Here is a 10527-nt window from a genome sequence, read left to right as displayed (position 1 = left end):
CAGGAATTAATACTGTGTTAACGACCTGGAGGTCCAAGAACAAGGACCTTGGCAAAGTTCCTTTAAAAATTTGTTGGAATCTAAAAAAGAGCTTTTTGTATGCAAAGTGGGGTTTTAGCTTTATCTTGATATTGCAGTAGTATGTTTGTGAAGTGCTAGAGCTGTAACTGGGCTTTGTTTCAGAGGGCTAAAAATACTTTACAGTCTTAGAGATCTCAGTTCTTCAAGTAGATGTGAACATAACTTTTAGCTTATTTGTTTGATATAATAGTCTGATCTGCATCTTTGTCATCTTTGAAGTGTCCTGCATATTTCTGGTACTACACAGCAAATATTTTATTCGAGTTTAAGGTCTCGAATGAAGAAAAGAATCATCCATTTTCTGAAATATAATCAGTGATTTTTTTTTTCCACCTTCCATAGTAGTGAAAACATACATTTTAAGCCAACTAGTATCTGTAAATAGGTGATTCACAGTTCTTGTATCATGTGCAGTTCTTGAGGCACTAATTTGCATCTCTGCTGGAAATTAGTTGCTTATAGTTAGAATGTTTTGTGCACTTCTAAGAGTTTAAAGATCTGCAAATGTCTTTGGGCAATACAAATATAGTAAATATTTTTTCCATTTACTGGGAATGCTGAGTATTGTCTGGCTTTGATACTATTGTATAATAAATTCAATGTCATAATTAGCAGGTATCTATTGTGACAATGCACATTGGGGCTTTATTGTGAATGCCTTATAGACGCAAGGCAAAAGTAGATAAGGCTTATAAGAATGGGACTCTTTCAGAATGCATTAGTAGGAAATTGGACTGTAAATAAAAAAGGTGGTAGATAAGGAATTGTTTTGCCTCATCTCAAGGCAAAATGGAGAACAGACAAGGATGCTATACTTTTTATGTCTTGATTCAGATGCTTCAATATGCAATATAACACATGTATACAATGTATACAATATCAACATTATTCTGAACAAATCCTACACTGCTATTTAACAACTCAAATCATTTGAGAAATAGGTAGGAGCTCTCTGGAAGGCAGACTGACATACCAGGACACTTTTTGGGGACATTCTAGATCAACAGGCTTTCTGATGTAGTAGTAGTAGACGACTTCTAATAACTATTCCACCCACCCCAAAAATTTTAAGACTGGGTTCTGTAAACCTTAACACTTCAGAGTGACTTAAGACTACACCACCATGGAAGCATTTCTCCTTTGAAGACTTGCGAATGGGGTTAGGTAACTCTTCTCAACAAAGTATACTGACTGAATTAGCCAAGATACTGTACGTTGTAGCCATTACCAAGCAAAAATTAAAATGCTATTTATGTTTTGTGGATGTTCTACTTGTCTATGTCCCTGTGCTTTTTCGAACAACATTTATTTTCATACTGTCTCTGTTGATATCCCGCTCTCCCTGTCTTTTCATGCTGAAGGCTTCTTGCAGTGAGCAGGAGTGGCAGAAATGGCTGTATACAGGCTTCTCCCCAGCTGCAGCTCCTGACAGAGGGCATTAGCTTCAAAATGCTACAGCTGTATCTCCCTGGGCAGGATGGAAATGCAGGGCTTCCTGGGGACACTGCTCCTCATAATCCCCTTTCTCCTGTGATGTTACCCTAGTAGCGTTCCTCATACTTTATTTTTAGCATGGCTCTACTCTCATTTTCTTTAACAATGTTTAAATGAATGGAGTTCGGATTAAAAGGAAAAAGAACTCTGCAAAGTTCAGTTATAAAGCACTGCCAGGTGCTGCCAGCCTCCTACTAATAAATTCCCATCCCCACCCCATCACTGGTTTTGTCTGTCCCCAGAACAGTAATGGTAAGAAGGGTCTTTTTCTGCAGACTACTGATGTAGTAAGAGGCAGACTTGGGGCTGGAACTGTGAAGTGCAAAACAGAAGTTTGCTTGTAAATATTGGGTCTGTTACTGGCTGTTCAGTACTATTAAGCTCATCTGTGCAGAATAGTGTTTAGGTCATGGAAAATCTTTCACGTCTTTTTCTTGCTCCTGAATGAGACATTTTCAACAAACCTCACTTGTTTCTGTCCTATGTGCTGAGCTTGCTGACAAAAATCTGATCCTGTATCATGGTTTTGTCCAATACATTTTACCCTCTTGATTTTGGAACCAGTACAATTTAGAAAGAAACTGTTAGGTTCTTGGCATTTGAAATACACTTAGAATAGCCCCCTGTTAGCCCAGCTGCTCTGCAGTCTTACCCGAGTTGCATCCATAGCTGAGCACGATGGAACTTGGCCTCCTCAGAGGAGACTGAAAGTCCAGACAGACGATTAAAAGATGTTGGCTCTTCAGAGTTGGTTGTTAATCACTGTTCCTTTTTGAGCCTTTTTCGATAAATTTTTTTTCTTTATCTGGAAAATAATGTGATCCTGAAAATTCAGTATATTACTTAACGTTGATTTCTGGCTCCTATCTTTATCATACAGCATACGGCACGTCTTCAGAGAGGACACTATCTGGAAGTAAAACACTAATGATATTTTAATCTGGCGTGATCTTAGGAGCTGTAGGTAAATAAAACGTTTGGTTTTTAACAATGTAATAAGTTGTTTCTGAGAACACTTGAATTACTTTTAGACAAAGCGTTTAAACCAGCTGGAATTCTTTCAGTTGGATGTCAGGTGGCTCCCGCAGAGGCTGGTGCAGAGCTGGCTGTGGGCAGATTTAGCCACATTCCCCCCCAAGCCAGGGAGCAAAAGCTGCGGGGCAGCACCATGTTGGCCTGGCTGCTGGGTCAGGTCTGGCTTGCAGGCATTGCAGTGAAAGCCTGAACTCAAGACTGTCTGTGCTTATCTTTGTATATATGCACTAAATGATTGGTTTTCATGTGATTTGTTTTGTTTTATTGCTTTCACAACAGTGCTGTTGGAGCGTCTTCTGTTGGGAGTATACAAAAGGCTAGGAGCTATATTTGATACAAGCTATAGTTTTGTCTCTTTTCCTCCACTGTATCAGACAAAATCTCTGCTTGTGGGTGGGTACTGGGAATCAGGGGTTTAAATTTGTTTTCCTTACAAAGAAAGGCTTATGTCCTTTTTATTAATAAAGTGAATGGCAAATTCGGGTAAATACCTCAGATGTTTGAATTGTGAACCTGTGACTAACTCTCTAATTCTGAATGGGAAATTTTGTAACTGGGCATCTAGCTCCAGTTGTGTCATCTTGGCTATAGGTGTCTCCATTATTTCTGAAGACCTGAGCTGTGAGGCTGTTCTGAAGTTGCGGAGATCTGAGGTGATCTTTTGGCTTTCTGGCTAACAGAAACCATGTGCTTGAAAAACAAAAAGTTCATAGAGCATCCAGGGGAACCAACACAGACAGGAAAGCATTGTGTCAGTGTGCTCCTGGTCATGTTCTTCCTGATTATACACCAGTTGCAGGATTTTTCAAAGCTGTTGCTTTCAAGACCAAATAACTCCTATTGTTGCTGTCCAAATAGGAAATGAGGACAGTATATTCACTAAAATCTTGATGAAGATTTCCATGAATGTAATTGTACTATTGAAAGGCCTTCAAGCAAACAGAGATTCAAGTTGATAGCAAAAGTCTATTTACATTTGTGTTGGTTCTGTAACCAAGAAAGCTTACTGTTGTTAATAAGGCAGGTTAGGGTGAGGGGAATTCCTGACAATGTTATAAGGAGACTTATATGAAATATAAAGAGTAGAGTTCCTCAATCCATAACTACTTCTGTATACCCGTGCTGAGTCTTTCTTTATGTCTTTTCATTTTAATTTGAAGTTTTTGTAGTGTTACTCTTCCCAGTCACATTGCAGTTTTATTCTCTTTCCATGATAGGTTTGGCAACTTTCCTTCCTTATGTATTGAAATAGCTGTTGTTGATGTATACCATTCATTATTATTATTTTTGCTGGTTTGTATTTTAATAAGTAAAATAAACAGTGCTGTGTTGCTATGGACACTAATACATAAGCATTGGAGTTAGGAGACTGAGTGTTGTGTCTATTTTTGTCTGTAACAGAGACTTTCCCTTGTTGCAATTCTCACTAGGACTAAATTTGTGATAGGAAATCTGACTTTTAATGACAGCTGTTAGAAATCTGCAGATTTTTTCTTTTAGCATCTATGCTTTCAATACCAGAATAGATATGGATCTTTCTAAATACTAAACATCATCAGTTTTATGTAGGCAGTCCATACATTTCTTTCTCAGAAGTCTGTTTTTATGATGAATGTTTTCTTTTTGGGATACTAAGATATTCTGTAACACATTTGATAATTTGAAAGAAATCATTGTATTCATTAGTCTTAAAATCTAACTTATACGAGTTTTACCTTCCGTTAATTTGTATAGTATACTTCCATACAAAATTGATTCATGGAAGAACATTTGCTACAGAGATATGTCTAAAGGGAAGTTAAAAATTCAGTCTCTAAGGACAAGGAAAGATATTGAAAGAGGGAAGTGTGAAGACTTTCTATTGCCGTAGCTTTTTTTTTTTGTACCTTAGCTTTTTTTCTTGTTTTAGAGTAGAAAGAGAAAATTAACATTTTCTGAGAGATCTGAGGAAGGACTTCTTTTTCTAAGACATCTGATACCAAGTTGCATTGAGACTGAATAGGAGTTTGTGATCCAGTTCTTTTAAATTCCTTTGAAGGTTCCAGTGAGGTGGATTCAGTGTTTCAGCACTACAGTTTTATGCTTTTATTTTAAAGTTTGAGCCTACAAAATAGTGCATATATGTTTCTTGGCATCATGCCAATTATTTCCTAAAAGTTTCTGAAGTATCTGTGGATGACATTAGACAACTTTCAACTTTGGCCTGGATTTTTGCCTGCCTTTAGTCTGGCAGCATGAGGCTCATTTAGAAACTGCTTGTAGGCCTGTAAATGTTTTCTTAGACTAGCAAAAAATTCCTTGTTCCAGACATTCATATTGACTTCAAAAATATATATACTTTGAGCAAGGGTATGGTATCCTTGCATCCTGTATAAAAGCACTTCTCACTTTTGTAACACTTGGACAGGAAATATGAGTGGTGGAGCTGTAGCAATGAAAGTGATTTTTTTTTATTTTTTTTTCCTATGCCAAGTCAAAATATTTCTATTTATCTTTGAGTGACGGTTTGAAGCCCTGTCTGCCGATCTGTTCACAAACAGGGTGCATGTATCTGAGGGAATACATGGCTGATACATGCTCTAGACAGCTGGACCATCTATATGGAGCCACCAAGATCATTGTTGCTTGGTTGTAGTTCTGTTTCTCTCATTAAAGCATTAACTCCCTCTAAAAGTAGTCACGTGGGATGCAGAAATAGAACTTTAAATTCCAGTGAATTAATACAAATATTGTGAAACACAAGTACAATTTTTATATGTATGTATGTCCCTTTGACGTGGGAGGTTTTACTGTTTAAAAAAACAAACACAAAACAACACACACACGCACACACAGGAACCAAACCAAAACCACAAACCACCACCCCAACAAAAAAACCAGACAAAATAACCCCCAAGAGTGGAGAAAATACCCACATTCACACCAACATGAACTCCTGAAAGGTAGACATTTAAACTGCAGCAAATACAAATTGGGTATATTCTAACTGCTGTTCTGTTTTCCTCCTTTTCTAGTCTCTGAGGATGTAATTGCAGTGAGTAAGGGAAAATGGATGATCCTAACTGAACCACAGTGAATTACACTTAGCAATGTTATTCCTTTCAATGCAGGTTCCAGACACTGCTGCTCCACAATGTTATGGGAAAGCAGAGAAAACCTGGTGAAAACTTACTGCGAAATAAAGCACAGCAAACTACCAGAAGTCAGTGATAGATGAACTTACAGAAAATATTTAAACTGGTTTTTGAAAAAGTTTTTTAATCACCCTGAAGAGTAACTCAGTCTTAATCAGCACTGTCAGCAGATCGATCATGCAGTTGTTAGCTGTGCAGATGAAGCTGGGAAGTGTCCACCACCACACATAGATTTGGGTGAGCAGAGCACTGTACACACCTATGTTAGACACTCCCAGCTGTGGAGCCATTCATAGCATCTTCGGAGCAAACTAAAAATGTTTGTGGGTGAAATAAATAAAGACCGTAAACCAAAAGCATTACACATCTCCTGAGCAGTGTGCTAGGAGCTCTGGGAGGGATGCTGTCCACAGGCCTCGCAGCTCTTGCAAACAGTGCTTGTACAGGCACACTTGCAATGAGAGAGGGATAACCCTGCTCAGCTGTAGGGGGTTAAACAGGAGACGACTTCTGTCCAGCACTAACAGAATAGTTAGTGTGTAATGGCCGCGGGAGAGGGTGCACCCAGGGAAAGGTTTTAAACTAATTTGAGATTTCAGCTGTATAGCTTGGGTATGCTAACATTATTTTTTCTGTTTTTACATAGATTAGTTAACAATTTTTTTTAAAAAATCCCATTTATTATTTTAATGTACCAAAGATGTCAGTCTGAATACCTTCTCCCAGCTCTGCTGAACTTGATCCTACGCTGGGCTAGTCTGTAGTATTATAATCTGTAGTAGACTACACAGAGCAGGGAGTGGCGGTGAGCACAGTCCTGCATTTAGTAAGAGTCTGGCTGTCGTGGTCACCATGTTATGTTTGCTGTGGAACAGAAGTTTCCTTTAATATGGGGGAATGTAGAGCTAAATATTTAATTAGCTGAGATCATGTGTCACCTAAATGTTTGTCAAATGTTCATTTTATGGCTGCACACTTACATGCTAACTTGTGAGTTGGTAGGTAAGCATAAACTGGTAAATTTGGAGATTTTTCTAGCAGCTTGTATAAGAATTGAAATGATTGCTTTTAGTCATTTACAGTTTCTGCCAAAGCAGGACCTGATGAATAGCCTAGCACGTTCAGTGTCACAGTGATGCCAGAAGCATGTCATGAATTTCTTCACTGCGTTAATGTATTTGTAGTCATTGTAATGGGTTATGTCAGTAGCAGTGTCTTACTCCCGTAAATGCTGTTGGCACAATGTTAAGCTGTATTGTGATGGAGCCCTTGAAATGAGATTGCAAGACAGGCTTTTCTGTTGATTCTAGATTATTATAAAATGAAATAGTTACCGAGTAGGTGATGTTAGCTGCAGTTTTTTTCTTCTGGAGAAACAAATACGTACTTGCAAATACTTTTTGAAGTTTGAATGTTGGCTTACAGCTATAACATAGCTATATTTTAGTTGTTTGCTAAAAGCATACTCAAGTACTTGACAACTTGCTACATTATTGTGGTGAACTGGCCTCCTGACAGACCTTTCTGGGTTTGAAATTTTACAGCAAAGGAAGAAAAATAGAAAGTGTATTTTGTAAACATCATAGAAATCGTAGAACACTTGGATTTCCTTTTTGAAAGGATAGATTGGGAAATGGAACTCTTGTCTAAAACAATGATAGGATGGTACCTGCTCAGAGGCATAACTGATGTGATTGCCTGTGAATTGTTAGAAGGGATAAAGAAATAAAACAAACAAAAAAACCTAACCACCAAACTGTAGTGCAGGCTGAAAGTGTAAAGTTGATTGAAGTCTTCCTTTTCAGTTAGCAATCATAAATCCTCATTTTTGTCCTGGTTATGCATTTTCACTTTGGAGCTTATAGAATTGCATCCTAAATCTCATTTCTTTGAAAAGTAGTGTGAGAACGATGGGCAAAACATTTCAGAAGACTAGTGATTGGGGATGTCTTAAATTTTGGGTGACCAAACACATGTGTATTAAAAGTGGGCAAGTTTCACAGTATCTCCACTGAAATCTAGAAATACTTTGATGGTGTCCAGTCAGGAACCAGAAGAGTCATTTGAAAATCTTGACTATGACTGCTTGTATTTTGTGATGTGTCAAAGCAGGAACACCTGTCAGGAAAGAGTCAGTCTCAAGTTTAGTTTTATTTTATTGTTTCACAAAAAAGCGTTCTATTTGTTTAATGGGACTTGAGGTTTTTGCTATTAATTTAACAGGATTTTGTGGTACGCTCAAGATTTGGGTAAATCAGATTGACGGAAGCCTTCTGTGTATTCCTCTTTTAAAACACTCCCATTCTAATTTCTACAGTATATGTGTAAATAAGTGTCTTGTGAAGATACCAATCTCAGTTTTACAGTTTAATTGTACACCGTCATTAAAACAGCTGAAACCAATACTGAGACCTGTGACAACTTCAGGGATTGATTTAAGAAATTTTTAATTACATTGAAAATAAGTTTAAAGTAGAACAGTTAGAGAAGTTGTATCATTCAATATGTAAAAGTTTTATTCAGTCTGTGGAAGTAATCTAGGAATCACGCAGATCCCAACATCCTTGGCGAATCAGTTCCACAGGATTATGAAATGTCTGCCCGTGACTTATTCAGATTTGTGTTGAAATACTTATTCCTGGTTTGAAACAAGTTTGTTACTGTAGGGCAGACAGAATGCATTGCACAAGTGAAGTCAGCTGTATTTCTCATATACCCACAGTGTAACACAAATTTTGATAGCTTTGATACCAACCTTCGTAATTGATTGATGTATATTTGTTTTGGCGGGGGTGTTGCCTTAGGTATCGTCCTTCCTCCCCTCCCGTGGCCTCCCCCGTTGGCTTTTGTACCCCGTTCCCCGCTCAGCACAAGCGCGGCAGTACAGCACGGCTGTCAGGGCACCGCTGGCTGGGACAGGCACCTGGGAGTAGGCGGCGAGGGATGCCTGAGCTGGCACTTGACCTGTGAAGAATGAACATCAAACGATCTCTGTATTTCATCTGGAATCAAGTACTTAGATCTGTAGAAGAATTTTGCATAAGTGCAAACTAAGGATTACTATTTATCATTATTGTCTTTTTCATCTTCACATTATTCTAAAATAATCAGAATAGCCTTTGAGGTTAGGGAAGGTACTGGTTTTCCGATTATGTAACTGGCTGACATAAAGCACAAAGAAACAAAGTAACCTACCTAAGATGAGGCTATTCTGTATCAGCCCCAGAAACAGAACCTGAGTTTCTCTTTGCTTTGTATTTCAAGTTCTGGAAAATTTTTCTTTCCTTGAGAAAAAAAAAAAAAAGCATTTACACATATTTAACACGTACACTCGTGTGTCCTCATACAGGAGGCAGTTATCTGTTTGAAGAAGGTCACTCCAGCAGACGCCTTGGAAACAGAAACTGCGAGTCTGTGAAGACTGTTGATCTTGCTGGGGTTCTCCTGAGGTTAAAGGCTTTCTCCTCACTGGGCTGTCTCACTGTTACAGCTTCTGCCTGGCTGAGTGCTGGCCATGCCTCTGTCTCCTCCTGACTGCTCTGTGGGGCTTCTCAGGTTTTCACAGCCTTTTCTTTCTGCTTAAGGATGTCCCCAGATGGTTGCATCTTATATCTGGGAAGTATCTTTGAGAATGAAGTTCTTCCTACCCAGAAGCCAGCTGAACCTCCATTTCAGCACGGATAGGGATAGAGGAAAATAGCCCTTGCTAAGACCTGTCAGGTGGGGAGGAGAGACAGGTTTCAGCAGGAGCAAGGAGAGGTTCAGCTGCTCCGCTGGCCTCCTCTGCTCACCGGCACAGGCACGGGATTGCAACAGAGGAAGAACAGTGTCTTCAGTGATGGTGCTGTGCTGCGTGGGAGCTGAATGAGGAGTGGGAGTGAGAGAGAGAGACTGAGAGACACTGGTGCTGAGCGAATGAGAGTGCCTTGGGTCTCGAGGAAAAGAAGGGAAGATACTGTTCACTGCGTTCCTTGGGGACCCTGGAGTGAGATAGGAGGGGGATTTTTGGCTGGCCTAAACTTCCTGCTTTCTGCTTCGTCACTCAATTCCTGCTAACAATAATTTCATCTGGGAAATACCTGGTAAGACCAACCAGTACAATGTTAGAGGGTGGAGACATGTAATCGTTATTGTTATCTTAAAGTTACTGAAGACTTTTAAATATTTTTTTAAGTCCTAAAAAGAGAATCTGGTAGAAGTTAGAAATTATGTGCCCATGTAGAGAACCTAACTGGGAAAAACAGAAGAGTATGAGGGAGGATTAATGGGAAAATGAGACATGTACTTTCACGTTAGACTTTGTCCTTCTAAATCATGATAGGAAGAACTGGAGCAGATGCATACCTTTTGGAATACCATGGGTGATATTTGAATTGGCATTAGCCAGACAAACACAATCTTTAGTAACCATGAATGATTCTAAAATGTCAGACAGGTTTAACTCACAGCTCTGTAGCACATACCTTCAAATTTAAAATTACAAAACCTTTTACGTTTGAGAATGTATGCTATACTGAGTTGTACTGAAAGTACAGAAAAATGTTCTTGAATTAAAGAAAGAAGGAAGAGCTAAGTTTTAGTACTAAAATATTTGCTACGCTTGAGGATTACAGTTGAGGATTACAGTATTAAGCCGATTTAGGACATTAGATCTGAAGTACTGGGACATAAACCAGAAGTGTTATCACAGGTTTTGTCAGAACTCATTCTCACTCTATCTGTTTGTATTGATCTTGAGTTCTTAGTTGAACATGTTAGTTGCCTAAAATGGTACTATAATTCA

At 38.7% G+C, this 10527-nt stretch overlaps 1 protein-coding gene across 1 annotated transcript in view; it reads left to right on the top strand.

The window, feature by feature from the left end:
• The window catches only part of BMPR2 (bone morphogenetic protein receptor, type II (serine/threonine kinase)), a gene marked incomplete at its 5' end in the record, with an annotated part of 49199 nt that overhangs the window by 8556 nt on the left and 30116 nt on the right, over positions 1-10527 (top strand). The window lies entirely within an intron of this gene.

This window comes from Cariama cristata, unplaced genomic scaffold (genome assembly GCF_000690535.1).
Source record: "Cariama cristata isolate BGI_N322 unplaced genomic scaffold, ASM69053v1 scaffold19632, whole genome shotgun sequence".
NCBI lineage: Eukaryota > Metazoa > Chordata > Aves > Cariamiformes > Cariamidae > Cariama > Cariama cristata.
The sequence above is the reverse complement of the archived record's forward strand: the minus strand, read 5'-3'. Positions and strand labels throughout refer to the sequence as shown.